The 21,995-nt window shown below is 68.3% G+C and overlaps 1 long non-coding RNA gene across 2 annotated transcripts; it reads right to left on the reverse strand.

Moving 5' to 3' along the window:
* Positions 1–7,630: 7,630 nt before the first annotated feature.
* Positions 7,631–21,787, reverse strand: LOC119865718. 2 transcript variants are annotated; one of them, XR_005378113.1, is made up of 3 exons: positions 21,518–21,784; positions 19,624–19,694; positions 7,631–7,996 (listed from the first exon to the last, which is right to left on the reverse strand). It is a non-coding gene; the product is annotated as an uncharacterized LOC119865718 (long non-coding RNA). The 2 variants fall into 2 exon arrangements; XR_005378114.1 differs by lacking the exon at positions 7,631–7,996 and adding an exon at positions 17,965–19,502 and having other exon boundaries at positions 21,518–21,787.
* Between the last annotated feature and the right edge of the window lie 208 nt (positions 21,788–21,995).

The raw sequence follows: 21,995 nt of genomic DNA on the forward strand, positions 1-21,995 counted from the left end.
GGGCACAGGCGGGGCTGCCAGAGGGGCCGCCAGGCTGGCATCTGAGCTCAAGGGTGATCTGGGGGGCAGAGCTCGAGCTTCCAGCAGGTTCCCCACGGACATCCGAGTGGTTAGGAGGCCCCGTGGGAGGGGCTGGCCCCACGGACACGGCCCCTGCTCCCCCGCCCCTGAGGTCTTCTCTGTTTAGAATAACAAGACCCTCACGTTGGCGGCACCTACGCTCGTGTGACGTGGGGGGTGGGGGCCGCGCGGACGCAGTCGGCCTCGCATCCCCCTCCCTGGGGAGGGCGCTCAGGCCCCCGCTCATCCCAGCCGCGTCCCCTCAAGGTCCTCCCTGAGGTCCCCGGGGAGGCTGGGCCCTGCGGAAAAATCACTCGTGCATGTGGCCGTGATGCTTGCGGCCTGGGTGCGGCTGCTTCGTTGGTGTCGCCCTGTCCAGCGAGGAGGGACGTGGAGGCTCCAGTCCCTTTGCCGGGAGAGAGACACCCTCTGACCTCCTGCCGGAGGGCCTCTCACGTGGTCAGCACCCCCCGAGCTACCCCGGGGCCCGGGCTGGCGGGCTGCGCGGCTTGGGGGGCACAGACAGGAGCTGTGGTCGCGGTGCTGGGCTGGCGGTGGGGGGCGCACCCCACAGGTGCGAGGCCTGCGCAGGTGAACGGGAGGCGCTCTGCTGGCGGTGTGGCCTCCGGCCCCGCTGGAAACACGGGCACACTTGTCATTGGAGGATCCGCTCCTCGTGGGAACTAGGATGGCTCCGCTGCCCCCCCGCCCCCTGCGCCCAGGCCCCTCCAGCTGGACGCTCCGCTCGCCCTCCGTCAGGGCTTCGGGCTGCCTGGCCCTGAGAGCCCCGGCCTCGTCCTCTCCCTGGGAGCGGGGCGGGCAGCGGTGCGGAGGGCTCTGCTCCCACCCCTGCCCGGGGTCCTGCGGGCCGACCGCGCACCGGCTCCTGCGGGTGGCATGATGTCACCACAACCCGGGAGCCACGTCGGGGCCCCGCATCCTCGGGGGCTCTGAGAGGCTCGGCCGCCTGCCCACCGTCACCCCCACGGACAGGGCAAGGCCGGTGGCCCACTGACTCCCTGCCGCATTATCCGCCATTGTCCCGGGGCTGTGTCCCCAGGGCGGATCCCCCTCCTGGCCCCGCGGTCACAGCCCCGGGTGGGATTCCAGGAGCATCGTGTCGGGCAGGGGAGGAAGCACCAGAGGAGCCGGGTGCTTATGAGCAAAATCTGCAGGCCCAGCACCGCGCCTGTCCTGCAAGCCCGAGAGGCGCCCGGGGTGGGCTCGGGGTGCCGAGGGTGCAGAGCCCGTGGCCAGTGGGTGTAAAGGAGCAGGTGCAGCCCCGCGGCCCAACCTGGCCCCCCCATGCCCACCCCTAGGGCTCTGCACCCTCGGGCTCCCGGGCCTGGGAGTTGGGGCCTGCGGTCGGAGGGAAGAGGACACACCGTCCGGGTGACTCCGTCGACGGTAAACCCCGTGAGGGACGGCGTTTCTTACGCTGCGGGCACAGCCTTTTACGGCGCGGGTGCTCCGTCCCTGTCGCTCGGGGCCCAACAGCTGTCCCGCCGGCGGTCACCGTCAATGACGCGATGGTGCCGTAAGGACGGCGCGGGCGGCGGGTGCTCCGTTCCTCCGGGACGCGGGGTCGGTGCGTGGTTTCTGGCGCTTCGTTGAAGGCTGGGGCTCCGGCGGCTGCAGGTCCCGGGTGGGGGGCGGGGGGCGACGGACACCCCACACGGCTCTCATCAGGGAGGCGTCAGGGGTTCAGGGCTGAACGAGCCACGCGCTCGTCTCCCCCTGCCCGCACCCCGCCTCCCGCCGCCCCAGCGCCCACCGGTCCGTCCACGTCTCCGTACTTGCGCCTCTTCCAGAAGGTCACGGGGTCGGAGTCACGCCGCGTGCGCTTCCTTCGCTTGGGGACACGCGTCCTCCGCGTCTTCTCATGTCAGCCCGAGTGACAGCCCGTCGTCTGGACGGACCGCCCCGGACTCATCCCCCCTGCCCAGGGGCGCCTTGCCCGCTTCCCAGTGTGGGCGGTTCTGGGCAGAGCCGCGTGGACATCCGTGAGCGGGATCGTGGACGTGGGCTCTCAGCTCCTGCGGGCAAATCCCAGGGCGCCCGGGCGCTGGGGCGCAGGGTAGGAGGGGGCTCGGGCTTGTCAGCGTCGCCCTCCAGAGGGTCTCCCAGGTGGCCGCGCCGTCCCGCCCTCCCGCCGGCCCCGCAGGGAGCCCTGCTGGCCCACGTCCCCGCCTGCGCTTGGCGTCGTGGGTGCGGTGGGCTTGGGCCCTTCTGACGGGCGTGCGGGCGTCTCGCTGGTCCTCGTCGTCGGCATTTCCTGGTGACACAGGCCGAGGGGCGTGAGTTCAGGGGCTCGCCTGCGGGTCCTCCGTGGTGAGGGGCCGGTCAGGGCTTTGGCCCTTTTTTAAATCGGGTTGTTTTCTTATCATAGAGTAGAGAGTCCTCTGTGTTTCGCGCGGCAGCTCTCGGTCCGGCAGGTGTCTCCTTCCACCCAGGACGTGTCTACTCACTCGCCGAAGCGTCTTTGTCGAGCGGAAGTTTTAAATTTCAGCGCAGTCTGGGTCACGGGTTTTGTCTTTCAGGGACCTGTTTGGTGCCGCGCGTAACAAGTCACGGCCCAAAGCAAGTTCCTTCTTGGCGAGACGGTTTTTCTCTAAGGGACAAGGGCTGAACGTTTGCAGCCTTTCTGCTCCCGGGTTTATTTAGATTTGTTTTGGGTCTAAGCCGCGGGCACCTGCTCCATCGCCAGGGGGAAGCGCGGCGACCCCACGGGGAGCTGGGCAGGCAGCGTGGGGCCGGGGCTGGGGGGAGCCCGGCTGTGAGGGCAGAGCGGAGGGGCCCGGGCTGGTGCGGGGAGGCCCGCGGCCGGGTCCAGGCTTCCCTGCAGCAGCCCGAGGGGCCGCTGGCTCTGCTTCCACCTCTGTCCCCTGGCTGACCCCACCCAGCTCAGGGCCACCGTCAGGGACGGGATGTGCGTCCCCTCCCGATTCCCACGTGGAACTGTAAGCCCAGTGTGACGGCGCGAGGGGGCCGAGCCCTCGGGAGGCGACCAGGTCGTGACGGCGGTCCTCTCGGTGACCCCAAGGCCAACGGCCAGGATGCGGGGCCCCAGCCTCCCGCCGCCAGATGCGCACCACGGGCCTCCTGGGCTCCGACCAGGGCGTGGGCAGGTGTGGGCAGGCGGCTCCTGCTGGGGGCTCGGGGGGCCTCTCCTGGCCTCTCCCACCGGGTGGCCCCCTGCTCTGGGCCCCGCTGGTGTCCACACCCACAGCACCTGCCGGCGTCTGTGCCCCCGTCACCGCTCCTTCTCTGACCGTTCCAGGGACCCTGTGGTCCTGCGTCGGGATCCTGTCCTTAAGGATCACCCGTCCTTAACTGGCCCACGTCTGCACGTCCCTTCTGCCGTGTGAGGTGCCGGTCACAGGTTCCGAGGACCAGGACGTGGGCGTCCGTGCGGCTGTGGCTCTGCCTCCCGTGTGGGGACAGAAGTGGGGACCTGGGACACCCAGGCCATCCACCAGGAGGAGGGCGTCCCCCTGCGGGAGCCCTAAGAGCCTCGCGCTGGTTCTCACCTCCTCGGCCACTGATTGTGTCCACTCCCAGGAGGACTCCATGTGGCCGCTGCATCCCGTCTAGATGGGGAGGGGCTGGCCAGGCCCCCGAGCTGGGTCTGTGCACCTGCCTCCCAGCCCAGCCGCAGGGAGGAGGGTCCCACTCGTGTCCACTGAGGCCTAGGCTCCCCCGCTCCCCTCCCAGAGCTCCCGGCGCCTCGCGTCAGCCTGCCTTCCCCTCCTCGGGCCCCGTGGAGCGAGCCCGTGCCCAGGGCCACCCCGCCCGCCCGTGGGCCCCAGCTCAGCACCCCCAGGCCTGCCTGTTCCCCCGCCAGTTGCCCACCCCCGTGGGGACGGCACAGCTCTGAGCCAGCGCGCCCCCACGTCTAGTCCCCCTCCTGGGGGCAGGTGCAGCAAGCCCAGGGATCTCCCGCGTGCCCTGCCCCACACCGAGCATCCCCCCGGCCATCCCCCCGCCTCAGGGCACGGTTGCCACCAGCCGTGGGCCCGCACGGACACGCCACCACTGCCTTCTTTGGTTTAGACAAACGTACAGTGACGCGCACCCACTGCTACGGTGTCCCTGTCCCGGCCCTGAAATCCTCCGCGACCGCTCGCCAGCAGACGCTGGTCTCCAGTCGCTGGGCCCGCCCAGGGCGTCGCGCAGCCGGGACAGGGCCGTGTGGGGCCAGCGGCTCCCTGATGGCTGACGGCTCCTCCACGTCTTCCTAGAGAGCGCGTGCATCTCTCTGGCCTGAGGAATATGGGCTGTGCGCGTGGGCCACGGCGTGCTTCCCCGTCGCCTGCAGGACAAGTTCTGGCAGCTGGGACCAGGCGCCTGCGGGTCTTTGCTCTCGGTCCCAGGGCTCTGGGCTGACTCGTGTCCCCAAAACCGCCTATGTCGGCCACGTAACCCCCAGGAGCCCAAAGGGAGACCGTCTTTGGAGACAGGGAACTACGTCGGTGAGGTCAGGACCGCGGTCATTACAAGGAGAGGACACGGGACACAGAGGTGCCCGCGGGGGGGCCGTGTGACGAGGGACACGGAGGGTGGGCGCTTCCACCGCCCAGATATGCCCACAGCGCGCTGTGGACTTGTGGCCTCCGGGACCCGGAGATGGTCCACCCGGGCTGCTGAAGCCGCGTGTGGGGCCCGTCGGGGCGCCCCCGGGGTACATGCCGCCCCTGAGCTCACTCCACCCTCTCCAAGCCCGCTGTCCCCGAGGCCGCCGCACTGTCGGCCTGTGTGCAGCAGAGGACACAGGCATGGGCCCCCCCCCCGGGCGCGCAGCCCCGGCCCACGGCTCCTCGCCCCCCCCACCCCCCCAACCCCCTGCCGCTGGCTCCTGGCACCTGCGCTGCAGTCCCTGGGCCCCAACACCTTTGTGCTCTAAGAGCAGGAGGCTGATGTCAGCCCTCGGGCGTCACCCTGCAGTGAGTCAGGGCCCCCTGAGCAGACCCTGTGTCTCCCGGGGGTTTGGAGTCCAGGTGGTGGGCACACATACCCTGCAGCCCCGCAGCCCTGCAACCCCACAGCCCCCAGTCCTGCAACCCCACAGTCCCCCTGTCCCCCTGCCCCACAACCCCATAGCCCCGTAGCCCCACAGCCCTACAGCCCCACAGCCCTGCAGCCCCACAGCCCCCAGTCCTGCAACCCCACAGAACCCCTGCTCCCCTGCCCCACAACCCCATAGCCCCACAGCCCTGCAGCCCCGCAGCCCTACAGCCCCACAGCCCTGCAGCCCCATAGCCCCCAGTCCTGTAGCCCCACAGTCCCCCTGCCCCCCTGCCCCACAACCCCATAGCCCCGTAGCCCCGCAGCCCCATAGCCCCACAGCCCTGCAGCCCCACAGCCCCTAGTCCTGTAGCCCCACAGTCCCCCTACCCCCTGCCCCATAACCCCATAGCCTTGCAGCCCCACAGCCCTGCAGCCCCACAGCCCCCAGTCCTGTAGCCCCATAGTCTCCCTGCCCCACAACTCCATAGCCTTGCAGCCCTGCAGCCCCACAGCCCCGCACCCCGCACCCCGCACCCCGCAGCCCCGCAGCCCTGCAGCAGCCCAGCGCAGTCTGCAGGCTGACGAGGCACAAGCGGTTATTTCTGCAAGAAGAGCAGCTTCAGCCCCGTCTTTCTTCCTGCAGCTGTGCAGCCAGGTCTCTGGAACCCCATTCGTCAAAGCTGCAGGCTGAGGAGGGACGGCGTGGACAGAGGCCACGGCCAGCCCTGAAATGACCTTGGCCGCGGGAAATGCCCTTTGTGATGTCACGGTTAATTACTGCTGGGAGACAGGCCAGCGGCCCCGTGAGTGAGCCGTGCAGGCAGCCCTGCTCCCCCGCCCTGGGCACACGGCGGGGGGGGGGGGCGGGGGGCACGGGCGCTACAGGGCTGGGGGTGCTTCCCGCCTTCCACCCTGGTGCCTCCGTGTGCAGCCTGGACCAGGCCTTGGTGGACCTGGTGAGGAGGGGAGGTTGGGGGCAGGGAAGGTCACCACTCTGGGGCGGGCACGGCCCGGAAGTGCAGCCCCCGCTCCCTGTGCCCCCTCCCTGTGCCCCCCAGGACACCCCGCCCCCACCGTCCCAGCAAAGCCCTGCTGGGCGTCCCATTGGGCTCCGCTCCTAGATGCCCACCGTGTCCTCCTGAGGGCCCTGGGGTGGGGTCTCCTAGCCTGAGAACAAGGTCAGACTCTTACCCCGGCCTAGGCCCCCGGCGCCCCGGCGCCCCAGCCCCCCATCCGTGGCTCCCGCGGGGCTTTCTGCCTTGCTTGTTGTGTGTGTCGGTCTGAGGGGCCAAGCCTGGGCCCTCACACCTGCCAGGACACCCGCCAGGACACCTGCCAGGCACGCAGGGCTCTTGGGCTTGTTCAGTTGTGCAGCAGACGCAAGCTCCAAGGGACTCTCGGCCGTGACCCCGCAGGCAGGCGCACGCCGCGGCGCAGGGACCCCTCCACGGAGCCCGGCCAGGGAGGCTGGTGTGGCGAAGGGCACGGCAACGACTTGTCTGGATTCTGTCCGACGCCGGCCTTCCCAGCCCCCGAGCAAAGGCCGCCAGCCGAGCCGCGTGTCATCTAGCCTCAGAATTTTATTTGACAGATGAGGAAACTGAGGCAGAGAGGGCTTAGTGACTTGCCCAGGGTCCCCCAGCGAGAAAGGGCAGCCAGGGTGGACGCTGGGATTCTGAGCGGGCGACACCTCCCGCAGCCGCCACCCCGACAGGGGCCCCCAGCCTGGGCTTCTGGGAGGAGGGAGCCCGGCTTCTTTTTTTTTTTTTTTTTTAATTTTTTTTTTTTAATTTATTTATAATAGTCACAGAGAGAGAGAGAGAGAGGCAGAGACACAGGCAGAGGGAGAAGCAGGCTCCATGCACCGGGAGCCTGATGTGGGATTCGATCCCGGGTCTCCAGGATCGCGCCCTGGGCCAAAGGCAGGCGCTAAACCACTGCGCCACCCAGGGATCCCGTGGGAGCCCGGCTTCTTGATGAGGGTCGCCCACCCGGCCGGCCCTTGGGCGCGGATCCAAGCCCCTTGCACCCCTGCTCCCCACGGCCTGGGGGTGACCAGAGGTTAACCCTGTTTACCGGCAACAGAACTACGTCAGGTTTCGCCTTTCAACCCATCAGCGCCTGGTCTAGGTGGTGACCCCAGCTCCTGGCGCTCAGGGTCCGGCTGGAGGGGCGCTGGGGGGCAGGGGCAGCGGGGAGCCCCGGGAGGCCTGGTCGGAAGTCAGCGGGCGGCCCTGCCGCTGGGCTGCACCTGGGCCCCGGCTCCAGGCCTGAAGCCCGAGCCAGGCCACGGGATCGTGAGACGCACACGCTATGGAGTGGGAGGTGCCCGGATACAGCAGGCGCTCAGTGGCGGTGGCCACGCCCGTGGGTGCCGCCGCCTTCCTCCCCACCTGCCAGGGTTCCTCCCGCCTCTGCTCCAGAGTCCGGGTGCCCCGGGAGCCCGCGGGCTGGGGAGGGGGCTGTCCCGTCACCTGACTCTGCCCCCCCCCCCCGGGGACCCGGCCTCGGCAGGAGACGCCGCAGGGAGCCGAGGGGGGCGCAGGGTGTCAGGGCCGCCCCTGCAGCCGGGCCGGGCGCTCGGTGACCCTGCAGGCGGGGCCTGGGCTTCCAGGGGCTGCGTCGGAAGGGGTCGCCCCGACGGGACCTGGCACCAGGGAGGTTGTGGGGGAACAGGTTGGGGTCAGGCTACTGAAATGACCCCGGGGACTTCAAGTCAAAACGGCCACCCTGCTGACCGCCACCCGCTCCCACCAGCAGCACGGCTGGGGCGCTGCGACCAGCGCCTTCTCCTCCTGGACGTGAGCTCCGCACCTTGTCTTCTCTCTGGCCCGCGGGGGAGTGGCTGGTGCCCCCCGACCGCCGGGGGAAGCCTCTGGGGGAGAGAGGACCCAGGACACCGGGTCGCGTCCTCACTCGTGGACGGAGGCTGCGGAGACAAAGGAAGCGAGCACGTGCTGCGCGGCCGGGGCGGGGAGGCCACCCTGGCCCACCTCCCCCTCCTGGGTCCCCACCAGGGCCGGGAGCTCTGTGGAGACAGGTGCTCTCCACGGCCAGCCTCCACCTCCGCGGCCCCCCCGTCCCTGCGGCCTCCCTGTCCCCGCGGCCTCCCTGTCCCCGCGGCCCCCCCGTCCCCGCGGCCTCCCTGTCCCTGCGGCCTCCCCGTCACGCGGTCTGCTATTAGCTGATGCCATTTGGCCTTCACGTTTGAGGCGAGGATGGTGTTTAAGCCCCTGTTTGTGTTGTGACCGGCTGGGTCTTGGGAGACAGATACATTTTCAAGGGGCACTTGTGACACATTTATTGCTGGAGCTGATTAAAAAGCCCGAGCTGGTCTGGGGGGTGTTGTTGCCATATTCATTTACACCCCCAGAGATCACGGCTCCTGCGCGGCTTCTGGTGGGTGAATCCCGGCCCCCCAGGCCCGGCCAGGCCGTCGTTCAAGGGAGGGCTCAGCGGGCCTCCAGCCCAGCCCTGAGGGGGCTTGTGGGGTCAGGCCCCAGGCCGGGCTCTGGGGGAAGGTGGCGGAGGAGGGAAAAGCCTGGTCCTGGGAGCTGGAGCCTGAGGCATCCGTGACGCGCTCGCCCAGCATCCCTCGGGGGCCTTGACCATGTACCGCTGGGGCTGGGCTTGTCCCGGGGGCTCGGGGGCGCATCAGCAGTGACCGGGGTGCTCAGGGCCCTGGGGGGGCCCAGAGGCTCGGACCGCTGGCCCCTGCCATCCAGGCGGCTGAGGGCACCGCCAGCTGCAGGCTTTCCAAGGACTGTCCTCCTGGCGGGCAGGAGCCGCACAGCTAGGCCGCCACCCAGGACACAGGAAGGGTGGGTGGGAACCCCCTCTGCTTCCGGGGGGGACGTCGGGGCCAGGGCAGGCGGTGACAGGGTCGGGCACTAACGGGAGGCACCTGCCCCCTCGGCCCCCCGCCCCCTGAGCCCTCCCAACATCCGACTCAACTTGGCTTCTTGGAAAAGGCTATTCTTGGGTCTGCCCAACAGGTGCCGAGCGCGGAGCTCGCATCTGCGCTGATGTCAGCCTCCCGAAGTGTCCTGGTCCGGTGCCGAGGCCGCCTCCGCCCCTGCCGCGGGCCGGCGTCACCCTGGCCTGGCTCCGTGGGGACGGCTCCGGGCTGCGGCTGGCATCCAGCGTCCTGGTGCTCGGGCCTCACCCAGGACTAGAGAGGGCTTGAGACCTGAACGTGGGCACAGGATAGCTCGTCTTCCAGGAAGCCCTCCTCGCCTCCCCGCGTCCTGGTTCCGTGTCACTGCCGGCTCAAAGCCGGGCTCTCCCCAGGGGGGCCTGCGCTGTGTGCGAGCTGGTGTTTGGGTCCGATTCTAGGCCAGGCCCTGTGCTAGGCCCCTTCCCCAAGGCTGGCACGGTGACCCCCCGATCTGCAGAGCAGAGTCCGGGCCCCCGACAGGCTGGCGCCCTGTCCCAGGACCCTTCACTCACAGAGGCCGGAACCCATCCCAGAGCCGTGTCCTGCTCACCCCCAGCCGCTTTCCCCGTCTCTCCACCCCCGCCCCCGGCCCGGCTCCTGCCAAGAAGGGAGCCCGTGGGCCCGCTGGCAGCTGGCACGGTGGCTGGGTCTCCATAGTTGATGAAAGCACAGGGAGGAACCAGAACGGAGGCCAGCGTGGAGGCGGAGGGTCATGATGGACAGAAGGAAATTTATATTTGTTGGCATCCAGCTGCCTCCGCAGTGACATAATCAGGAGGATTTTACTGACCGGGCAATAAAACAGCTCACAACCGCGGACGCTCGGTGCCTCAGCAGAGCTGGCCGCGGGCCTCACGGCCTTGGCCAAGGTCACTCCTGGGGCTCAGAGAGGCCGCCTCGGGGCTGGTGGCCCCCAGACGCTGAGCCCCAAACACAGGCAGGCCCCGGGGGGCGGGGGGCTGGAGTCAGTCCCAGACAGAGTCGAGGCGACCTGCCCCCCACACGCCCGGCTCCTGGCCACCCTGCCCACCCCTACGGCTCTGCCAGCTGTGCCCACCAGGCGGTGACCCCCACCGTTAGCCGGGTGGCAACCTCGCCTCCTCAAGTCCAGGGGAGCTTCCTTGGTGGGGGAGGGGGTGTTGGGTGGAGAGGCAGTGGGACCGGGTGAGCTGCACAGTCTTCGAGGAAGGGGTTGTGTGGCCTGTGGTACCAGAGCGAGGTCTGGGGTGCCCACCCTCGGACGGAACCATGGGCATCGGTGATCCCCTGGCTTGGCCGGGCGGGGGCAGGATCACACCGTTGCCCAGAGCATGCAGCAACAACAGGGTGCAAATCACCCACTATCTCAGTGAAAAAGCCAGATCACGTGAGTCACGGGACCTGGAGACCACTGGGTCGGGGCGGGAGCCCAGGGGGGGCCTGAAGACCACTGCAGCAGGGCGAGAGCCGGGGGGCCTAGAGACCACTGGGTCGGGGTGGCAGCCCAGGGACCTGGAGACCAGTGGGTCTGGGCGGGAGCCTGGGGGGCCTGGAAACCACTGGAGCAGGGCGGGAGCTCGGGAGGCCTGGAGACCACTGGAGTGGGGTGGGAGCCGGGCAGCCGCAGGGTGACGGCAGGGGTGAGGAGGGTGTTGATGGCTCAGGCTGGTGTCTGTGCTCCGTCTGCCATGTCACATACGACCACGTCCAGCGGCTGAAAGGTCCCCCATTATCCCCCCGGGTCTGTGGCTCACGGGTCCGGCCCCGTGTGCTTGGCTTCTCCGCTAGCGTCTCCCTGGGCTGAGACCCAGTATGGCTGGGGAGGCTCGGGGCTCTTCCCGGCTTCTCTGGTTGTCAGCAGGATTCAGATCCTTGTGGTTGTAGGGCTGAGGTCCCCGTGTCTGGTGTGGCCACAGGCCCGTGGCCCTCAGAGGCGGCCATAACCTGGGTGTTGGCTTCCTTTGTTGACACCGGCTGGATGGCGTCCTGCTGATGCTTTTCCTTTGGGAGGTCTCACCTGACCAGCCCGGGCCCACCCAGCAGATTACTCTTATTGACTAACTTGCAGTTGATTGATCAGTGCCCCGATCTCGGGAGCGATTTCCCGGCACCTTTTGGGCTCTGCTCCTCTCAAGGGGCGGGGACGTAAGGGTGCGTGCTCTAGGGGGCAGGGGGTCTGCTTTCCTATAGGTTTGTTTGCAGAGGAAGTAGAGGACTCTGAGTCCCCGTGCCCCAGAGGGCGGCCTGGCCGGGAAATGTCCAAGACCCCACGCTGATGGAGATGGAAGGGCCCTGGGGCAATCCTAGGGGACCCCTCGAACCCAGAAGAGTTTCCCCCCCGATGCTGGATTCTCAGCCCAGATTGTGGGAAGCTCTGCCAGGTGCAGGTGCGCCCCCAGGTCCGGGGTGTGCGGGGCCTCAGGCCTGCTCTGCCTCTTACAGATACCTGAGGACTCAGATTCAATAATTTATCAGGTCACATAATAAATTCAAGGAATATCTCCAAGGCTTTGAGAACCCGGATTTGACTTCCCCGGAGTTTTACGACCAGGCCCAGCCATCCGTCAGGACCCAGCGGAGGCCCATTTGTTAAAGGGACAGCTCCCCTCAGGGCAGGCAGCTCTCCGCTTCCAGGAGGATCTGTGCTGTGCAGAAGGCAAACATCCCCCGGGGACCCCACAGGCCGCCACCCCAGGCCTGGGGCTCCCATTGCCAGCTGCTTAGAACCTCGGGGCAGAGGCCCACGGGGGGCCGGTGGGGACGACGGGGGTGGGTTCCACTCTCGGGAGCCCGGCCAGATGCAGCGGCCTGGGCTGTACTCAGCGTGGCGCACACACGTCCACATTTGCCAGGTCCTCTCCTGGGGGCTGTGGCGGGGGGAGCCCTGACCATGGGAGGTGAGAGGGCTTACCCTAGGCCGGGCGCCGGGCCACCTGCCCCCAGAGGTACGTAGGGTTAGATCATGAAGCTACAGCAGCGTTCTCACCTCCCAGCAAGACCTGCCTGTGGGGCCAGGAGGTGCCCATCGCCATCACCATCGCTGTCTCCATCTCCATCGCCATCTTCCTCGCCATCGCCATCGCCATCGCCATCTCCATCGCCATCGCCATCTCCATCTCCATCTCCATCTCCATCTCCATCTCCATCTCCATCACCATCGCCATCTTCCTCGCCATCACCATCGCCATCTTCCTCGCCATCACCATCACCATCACCATCGCCATCGCCATCACCATCACCATCGCCATCTCCATCACCATCGCCATCTCCATCACCATCACCATCTCCATCTCCATCTCCATCGCCATCGCCATCTCCATCACCATCACCGTCACCGTCACCATCACCATCACCATCACCATCTCCATCTCCATCTCCATCTCCATCGCCATCGCCATCTCCATCACCATCACCGTCACCGTCACCATCACCATCACCATCTCCATCTCCATCTCCATCGCCATCTCCATCTTCCTCGCCATCACCATCACCATCTCCATCTCCATCTCCATCTCCATCTCCATCTCCATCTCCATCGCCATCTCCATCTTCATCACCATCACCATCTCTATCTCCATCACCATTGCCAGAGAGCCAACTGCCAGCCCACCTTTATCCCCACCAGAGCTAATGGGGGAACTGAGGCAGGTTAATGGTGTTCTGGGTGAGATGGGGATCTGTGAGCCACTGGGGGCCCTGGGGCTGGGCCAGGGGCCCCTGTGTGAGTGGACAACCCACTCTAATGCCCCTGAAGAAGATGCAGAGATAAAGGAGAGAGGAGGAAATCGCTCTCGGCTCACAGGCATGATGCGCCGTGGAGGAAACACACTCTGAAGCCCAAGAGAGCTCCATGAGGATGAATACCGGCCACTATGGGCTCCATAGGGGCACCCCACCTCGAGGACCTGTGGAGGGAGCCAGCTGCCCAGCCCCGGGATGACCCCCTGAGTTCCCGAACCCTGTGTGGGACGTGGGCCCTGGGGCAGGGATGCGGCCATGAGCCCCAGTGTCTGACGCGGGTCCAGGTTGGCGCCGGGACTCAGCGAGGTCACGGCCATCACCCCAGTATCTCCCCAATACCTGCATGGGGGCGCCTGAGAAGCTGGTGGAATGCAGATCCCTAAATGGCACCCCAGGCCCTGACCTGGAGGAGGGTGAGGGGCTTGCCTGTAGCCCTTCACCACGACTTTGGGGTCACTGTCAGGAGCTCCACACAGGGACCGGGGACTTTATGATGAGCGCACAAGGGCCTTTCAGCCACAGCGGCGCCCCCTGAGCACCCGCGGCAGAGCCAGAGGCAAGGGAGCCCCCGCCCCACCGAGCCCAGGTCCTCCCACTGGGCACAGCCTGACGCGGCACGTGTCTGTTCATGGCCGTGTCCGACGCGGCCCCAGGCACAGGCCCAGGGACAGGGCGGCCCAGAGGAACAGCGGCAGGTGCCCACGCTGCCCCTGCTTCCGGCCTGGGTCATGGCCCCGGGTCTGTGCCCTTCAGCCGATGCTTTGCTCGGGGCTGCTGGCTGGGCCAGGGCGACCACGGAGCGAGTGCGTGCTCGGGAAGCCCCTACCCGGAGCCCGGCACCCACGGGCCTGCCGCAACCTGGCCGGTGGTCAGCACCGTTGTCGTGCGGCCACTGCCATCACCTCCATTCGAGGAGGGGAAGGCGCTTCTGGGGCCCCGACCACAGCATTTGAGGGAAGCACCGGGCTACCAGCACAGGCCAGACGAGGGGACCCCCCACTGGCCCAGATCCGATGCTGGCACCTCCTCCCAGCCCTGACTGCCGAGGGGCGCCTCCTTCAGCTCGTGGGGACCCCCCTCAGGGTCGGCACTGATGACCAAGCCCACGGAGCTCAGGCCCCCCGGGGCGGGGGGGGGGGCGAGGTCGCAGGGAGGTCAGTCCGAGGAGGGAGCTCCCAGGAGGCAGGAAGTGCGAGGGGCGTCCCTGTAGGCAGCTGGGACACCTTGGCTGTGGCCGTTGGGGCCCGGCCACCCTCTCGGAGGACACTGCCCCCCGCCCACCCCCCCGGCACGGCATTAACCCACCGTGCTGTGACATTTATAAATGTTACATGCAGGGAACCAGAAAACCCATCCCAAATTAAACAAAGCCCCAGAGAGCACCTGCGTGGGCCCCGGGGAGGAGCCGTCCTGGGGGCGACGCTTTCATCCTCTCCCCGATGGGCCTCTCCGGCCTGCGCTTTGGCAGCTGTCCAGCTCTTTGCCCCAAATGAGTTTGGCACTTTTTTTTTTTTAAGCACCTTTATAACAATCTGAGAATGAATATTTATAGGGCAAGAACGAGGGAACCGGCTAATTGTGGCTGAGATCCTGCTGGATCAACACCTCTCGGCTCCCGGAGGGCAGCGAGCGGCACGGGCAGGGCTGCACCCTGCCTCCCGGGGGCTCCCTGCCGCGCTCCCGGGGCTCAGCCGCGGAGCAGATGGGGTGGGAAGCCTCACCCAAGCAGGTGGCGCTTGCCACTCAGGGGCCCTCAGGGGCTCCGGGGACACTCTTAGGACAGGCCCCCATGTGCTGTCCTGCTCTGGGAGCCGGGGCGCCGGCCTGCACAGGGCGCGGCCACGACTCAGGGCCCTTGCGCCCCGCGGGCACCCATCAGGGTGGCCTCAACTGCAGGCCCTGGGCACCTGGGGTCCACGTTGGAAAGGAGGAGCCCTCTGAGCTCCCCCTCCACCTGTCCTGCTGAGCCCTGGGGAGGGGAGAGGGGCAACAGGTGACGCAGGCACCACTCCCTGCATTGGCCCGACGGGGATGGGGACGGTGGGGGGGGTAGGGGTGCGCAGGGAGCACCAGGCACGAGGTGCAGGGAGTCCCTTCCATGCAACGTCCCCAGACCCTGCACTCGGGAAAGTGGGGTTCGCTGCCCTGGACGGAGGGGCCTCCCCTTTCCCGCAGAATCAGGGGCCCAGCGGGTCCGGGGCTGAGTGGTGTGTAGACACTTGGACCCTTGGGCCGGTGGCTCTGTCCGTTCTCTGCATCTCGAGGGCGGCAAAGCCTCCTTTTGTGCAGAGCCTGAGAAGAAAAGATGCGTGGCGGTCCCCGGGGCTTCCTGCCGACGCTCCTGCGTGTCCCTCGGAGCTGGGCCTCCTCTGCGGTGGCCGGCGGCACGGGGCTGGCGGTGGCGCAGGTGGCCAGACCGCAGCTTGGACCCTGAGTCCCCTGCTTGCCGTTGTCGCCGGGTGGCAATGCTCCGGGTCACCCTGGCTTCTTCCCGGCCCACGGGGCCTGCGGCCAGCGCTCCACCAGGTTCCTCCTTGTCCCACGGCCGGCCCTTCCCCAGCCCCCTGGCCACGAAGGCCGTGTCCATCCTACTTGGCTGTCCCCAAACTCCTGGGACAGCAGGCCAGGCCCCTGCCGGGTCTCCCACGCCCTCAGAGAGTCCGCAGAGCGTCTGGGACCACCGTGTAGTGTCCACGATAGGGTGTGGCCCATGGAAGGGGAGAGGGACAAGGCCTGTGGATGGAGACTACGTGATCCTCTGTTTTAAAGCTCGCCCTGAGGGTTGCACCCCTGCAGGAGCTCAGGAAAACTTTCTGCTGTGGGTATGTTTTCACGTTTAAGGCAACATTTCTTAAAGAGCAGCCAGAATGGCCTGGTTCCCCCCCCCCCCCCGGCCCCGTGGGCTCCCGGACTTTGTGCTCAGGAGCTTCCCTCGCCCTGCACGTGCGAATCTGTCTCTCAATCCAGAAGATGTTTCCATGGGGCCCTGTGGTGCGTCTGCGGGACCGGCAGGGGTGACCGGGCACAGGCGGGGGGCCAGGCTCCCGCTGAGCTTCCCTGGCACCCGAGGGGAGTCCGTGCAAGCCTCCACAGCCGAGAGGTTCAGGGCGGGGCACGGCCCCTGGGCCCCCGACGCACACCCTGGGGGCAGAGGAGAGGGCGGGGGTCGAAGCGTGGACCCCACGGCCCCGGGGGTGACCAGCCTGGAGCCCCCGGCCCGGAGCTCCGTATTGGGGGGGCTCATCGCGGGCAGGTCCAGGCCGCCCTGTGCCAACGCTCCTGGGAGGCCCCAGGGTCCCGCGTGGCCAGGTGCCCAGAGGAACCACGTGTGTACGACGGTAAAGCTGTCACCGTTCCGGATGGGACGTCTCTGGAAGCATCACTCTCAGCTGACATCACGGCCATGAAATACGACTGTCCTCATGAGCTGTCAGGGAGGTTTGCCCGCGGCCGTCACGGCCACGTGTGTACACGCCCGTGAGCGTCTGTGCGCGTGCACGCGGGAGCTTGGAGGCCGGGCCCAGCCGGGGACCACGTCTGTGACAGCCCTGCTGGCCCGGGGTCAGCTGGCCGGGGCGCAGGCCGGGCCTGCGAGGAGGGTCCGGGGCTCGGGACACTGCGGGAAGCCGGGCAGCCTGTCCTCCGGGGCCCCACCTCCCTCGAGAGCCGGGAGAGCCCTTCCCCGGCCGCCCCTGCCTCGCTCAGTGTGACCGGTCGCCCTGCCCAGCCCGGTGGCCCTCCGAGCCCCACCACTGGCCCTGCTGTCCTGGGGCACCGCGGGCATGTCGCAGGGGCAGGCCCCCCACGGCAGCTGGCGGCGGGTGTCCTGGGGCAGGAGGGGACCGGGCTGGGCTTCCCGAGGCCCTGATAACATGAGGCCACGCGCTCAGTGGGTTAAAACACAAATTTATTGTTCCACAGGAGGGGTGTTGGGGGAGGGGAGGTGCGGGCTGTGCCCTCCGCGCAGCTCAGGGACGCAGGGACAGGAGCTCAGCCCTACCTCGGGGCCCGGCCCAGGGCGTGCGGTCCGTGGGGAGGCCGGTGCAGCGGACCCTGGGCCCCACTCACCTTTGTTGTGTTTTATTTTATTTTTTATTTTATTTTTTATAGTCGCACACAGAGAGAGAGACAGAGACACAGGCAGAGGGAGAAGCAGGCTCCATGCACCGGGAGCCCGACGTGGGATTCGATCCCGGGTCTCCATGATCGCGCCCTGGGCCAAAGGCAGGCGCCAAACTGCTGCGCCACCCAGGGATCCCCTTTGTTGTGTTTTTTGAGGGAAACATCACACGGAGAAAGCTGCCACTTTAAAGTGAATATGGGCACACTCGGTGCTGTGCCGGGGCCACCTCTCTCATTCCAGAACGTTCCAACCGTCTTCCCGCCCCCGAGGAGGCCGGCCTGCACCCCTCCTGCCCAACCTTCAGGCACAAAGCGTCGCAGAGCCCGGGCCTCGGGGTGGCCCCTGGCGTCTTGGTGCTGCCTCGCTGCCGCCCGCGTCCCTGCTTCATTCCTGGCCGGGGCGGGGAGTGTCGGGGCGGCCTGCACCCCCAGCCCCGCACCCAGGGGCGCTGTGAGTCCTTGTTTGGTTTCTTGGGCTCCAGCCTGGGGTGCGATTCCGGGCCTGCCGGTGTCGCCGTGGGAGGAGCTGCCATTTTGCCGGGTGGCTGCGCCCCAGGTTGGTGCCCCAGGTTGGCGCCCGAGGTTCCCGTTTCACATCTTTGCCGACACTTGTTGTTACCCGGTCTGGGAGCTTCTGCGTGTTCAACGGCCGTCCCGGCGGCAGAGAGGCGGCTGCTCACCGCCGTGCGGACCTGCGTCCCCTGCCGACCAGTGACATCGAGCGTCTTGTCACAGGGTCCTTGGCCGTCACGTGTCTCCTTTGGGGACATGTCCGTTCAAGTCCCCGCCCATCATTTCGGGGCCGAGTCGGGCCTGAACAGGGACGGGCCGTTGTGGCGAGTGGGTCAGCTACGCTCTCATAGTTGGACCAAATTTTAAAATAAAGCCTAGGTTTTGTTTTATTTAAAATTCGTGGACGAGCGAAGTGACCGGGAGCCGGGTCTGTTGTCAGCGCCCCTGGGAGCCCGCACGTCCGACCGACCCTCCGGGGGCACTGGCCCGGCCTTGCCCTGCCCCCCGCAGACTAGAGCCCGGCCTCACCCCCGACCCCAAAGCCGAACACACATTGCCACGGCTCAGCCTCGGCCCCGCGGCCCCCCCCCCCCCGGTGCCCCCGCTGCCCCCGCAGTCCCTGGCCCCCCGGCCGGCGGGTCGACTCCTTCCTTCACTCCCTCGGGAGATCCTCCGCGCGGTGGAGACGGGAAGGTGAGGGATAGAGTAACCCTGGTGGGGGCCTTTCCTGAACGAACGGCACAGCATTAGCCCCCCCCACCGTGGGGGCTCCGTTACCGCCCACGGGCCACGGCCCCACTTGACAGATGGGAAAGCTGAGGCCCAGAGAGCCAGGGAGTCGCCTGCCCCGTGGCACCGTCTGTGCCCAGGGGTCTCCTGCTGGGGCCTTCCTGGGGGCTGCGCCCCTCTGTCCAGGCAGGAAGATGTGGCGGGACGCAGAGGAGGCCCCCGCCCCCCGCCGGCCCCGGGGACGGCGCTCCAGGAAAAGCTCTCAGTGAGAAGCCACCGGTCCCCGGGGCGCTCCGGGCTCCATTACTGTCCTCCGTGCTTCCAGGAAACGCCCGTCTCCAGCGACCGCTCCGCCCCCGCTCAGCCCGAGGGGTGAGAGGCCCGGCCCGGAGACCACGCAGCTCCCAGCCCCCCGCGCCACAGGCCCCGCACCGGGGCGCCCCCCCACCCCGCCCGCGCCACCTGCCACAGCCCCTGAGCAGGGCCCTTGCTCACGCCCCCTCGGGGCCTCCTGCCCCAGCAGCCCCCTCGGCCGGGCCTTCCCGTGTTGGCAGAGCCCCCCCACCAGCCTCCCCTCTGTGCACCCCCCTTCCCGCTCCCGGGAGGAGCGCCCCATCCACCGGGGGTGCACTGGCCTGACCGCCCCCTGCTCTGTGGCCGCCTCTGCTCCGTCTGCTGGGCCGGGTCCCCAGGGCCGGCCAGAACCCCAGTGCGGCCACGGTGGCCCGGGGCTGGGTCGGCCCAGCGGCTCTACCCTCACCCTGCGCCATCCCGCCCTTGTGGCGCCTGTGGCCTCCTAGCTGACCCCGGCCAGGCCAGGCCCTGGGGCTCCTTGGGGCCCCTGTTCACCCCACAGAAGCCGCCCCTGACCTCTGACCTGCATGGCCCCCCAGGCCCGGCCATCCCTTCCCCAGACTTTTCCTCCCGGAGCTCCTCCCCTCGCAGCACGGGGAGTGCGGCCTCCCCGACCTGCACCCCGGTTCCCTGAGCCCCGCGCGGCACCGGCTGCTCGGACAGACGGACGGACGCAGCTACTGAAACGAGGATGAGTCCAATGAGATCGAGCCGAGGCTCGGGCTGCAGCTGCGCCAGCCCCGTTCGTTGCGAGCCCTCGGAGGCCACAGCGCCAGGCGGCCCCGCTGGTGAGGGCGGCGCATCGGCATGTGCCGGAGCGCGTCCCCCAGATGGTGCAGGGCCCAACCCCGCGGCCCCGGCGTGAGGCCCATCCCCGTGTCCCTGTGGCTGCGTGGGCGCCCGTCGGGCTCGCCGTCGCGGCTTCTTCCAGCCGGGCACCGAGGTGGCGTCGCATCACCAGCCCCCTTCCTGAGGATGCCTGGGGGGGACGCCCGGGTCGGGGCTGGGCCACCTCCTGGTCTCCCTGGGGCGGGCTTCCGTCAGCATCCGGGGTGGGGCCCTGGGGGACAGCAGGTGCCTGGGCAGCAGCCGGATGGCGGCCACTCCCAGGCCGCCCCTGCCCTGGGACCTCAGGCAAGCCTGTCCCTCCTCGTCCGCAGAGGGGATGATGGGAGACCCACCTCTTAGTGATGCTTTAGAGACCAACACGTAATCCGCACAGAAGCTTCTGGAATGCCCGGAAATGCTCGTGCTGTGGACAAATGAACAACCTGCTCTGTCATCTGGCTTTGTCCTTGAGACCCTGGGGACCCACCAGCCCATCTCCCTGGGAAGACACGGCCCCGGGCCTCACCCTTGTCTGCATGAGCCAGGCTGCCCTTATGAGGGCGATTCTCCAGGTGACTGTGACGGGGCCTGCTCCCCACTCTCTCCCCCTTCCTCACCTCCTTGGAGGCTCACTGACAGGAGCCAGCCCCGGGGACAGGCCACACATCCGCCGCCCATCCCCCACCACCTGCACCCCCAGACGCCCTGGCTCCCTGACGTCCTCGCCCAAGCTCTGTGCTGCCCTCCTCTCCCAGCCCCTCACCCCCACCCCCACCCAGAGAGGGGTCAGGGGCCGTGCGGGTCCTCCGTCATGATCAGGGGTTTCAGAAAAGACCAGGCGGTTTGAAACCTCGCAGGGTCCCCACCTACCGCAGGTGAGCCCAGGACCCCACTTTGGCCTCCCAGACGCTCAGGGCTTCCCAGGAGCCCTGGCACCCCCCCCCGCCCCCTCTGCTGCCCAGTCTCCTGGGCCGCATGGTGGCTGCTGGCTGGTAGTTCTGCACCCCCTCCTCTCCCCTCTGCACCCCCTCCCCTCCCGTGTGCCCTGGCATCCCGCAGCTCTGGGCCAAGGGTGACGTCAGGGTCGCAGGCACATGGGGGCCTGCTCAGAGGGGCACAGACACCCGTTCCCCACACCTGCAGCGAGCCACAGGAGGGGCCAGGCTGGTGGATGCTTTCTGGAACAATGGGCATCTTGCTGCTTACACTTGGCCAGGACTCCACAGACCGGGAGGCTAGCGGTGTCCCTGCCTCCCCACGAGGCCTGCACCCCGCTATTGCAGTGCCCCGTCCTGTGTCCCGGGGGCGCCCACGCAGCTCACACAGTGGTGGGGGACGGTCGGCCTCCGCGGCCAGGCCCCGTGAGGACAGGTGCCCGTGTGCACTATTACATCATTGCGGCCTGACCCCGGGATGGGGGCGCTCCGAGCGGAGCAGGCGTGGGGGCCGGGGTCTCGCGCTCACGCAGGCCCCCGGGGGCAGGCCCAGGGCAGACTGTGGCAAGCCTGGTGGCCTGGCTCGCTGTCCAAGGTGACCTGCGGTCCTCATGCCTCAGAGCCGGCTCGGGAGCCTCCGGAAGTCCCGGAGGCTGTGTCATCACCTGACCCCCGGCCCCCATTCTGGGCGAAAGGGCGCCGAGTGGGACCCAGTCCCTGGAGGCCCAGAGCAGGGCGGCGATGGCAGGCCTCCCCGCCTGGCCCGAGCCCCGGGGGCCGCCCGGGTCTCCCCTAGGAGCAGGCTGCGTGGCCTGGGAGGCTGCTGCCCTGCTGCCGGAGGCGCCTCTGTACTGGGCGAGGCTAAAAATAGCAGGGGGGACGGCAGGGCAGGGACAGCCGGTGGGAGGCCCGTGGGGAGGGGCGGAGGGGCCGAGGACAGCAGCCCGGGCCCAGGACCGCCGTCAATGGCGCTGGCGCTCCCACCCTGTTCCCGGTGGCCGGCCAGCCGAGGCCCAGCTGACACGCTATTTTTTCCCCTGCTTTACTAAATATGGTCAGGGAGCACAGCCCGAGGGGGCCACTTGGCCGGGGCCGCGTGTTTGGGATGCTTGGCCGGGTATATAAGGACTGCAAAGGTGAGGCCGGCTCCTGACCCGAGGGGGGCCCCCACGCCCGCTCCGGCCCCTCGGGTCAGCCCTCCCCTCCCTCGCCCTCCCCTCCCCCCCTGCGTGTGTCTCGGCGATGGGCTGTGTGCATGTGCGAGCCTGCACACCCGCGGGACCGGCCCCTTTTGTTCCACCCTGACCTCTACCTTGCGCTGACCCGGCTGGGGGTGCGGAGCGTCTGCAGACACAGCCCCGAGCAGGGAGGGGCTCAAGGTGCGCGGCTCGAGGTGGCTCCTCCGTAACTCTGCATCGCCCGCCAGTCCTGCGCCTCTGGTCCCTCCCTCCCTCCCTCTCTCTCCCTCTCTCCTCAAGATCTCCCTTCCTGCTAAGTCTGCGCTGCTGCGGGAGGGCTGGGGGAAGGGCAGGGTGCGGAGGGGGGTGCGCGGTGTCTTCTTTCTCTTTGCCTGCCCCCCACCCCCAAGTGCGGTCGCCTCCGAGCTCCGGCCTCCCCCACCCCTGCATTCGCGATTGGCTCCGGGAGAAGGTGGATGGTGCTGGCGCGGCTGCAGCATCTCCCCGGGAGCCACGCGGGCGCATCGTACCGGGAGCCGCGACCCTGCGCCCGCTGCCGCCGCTGTCGCCAGCCCGGCCGGAGGGGCTCCGCGGTGAGTCCTGCCCAGCCGC

Source organism: Canis lupus, chromosome 24, assembly GCF_011100685.1.
Source record: "Canis lupus familiaris isolate Mischka breed German Shepherd chromosome 24, alternate assembly UU_Cfam_GSD_1.0, whole genome shotgun sequence".
NCBI classification, from domain to species: Eukaryota; Metazoa; Chordata; class Mammalia; order Carnivora; family Canidae; genus Canis; species Canis lupus.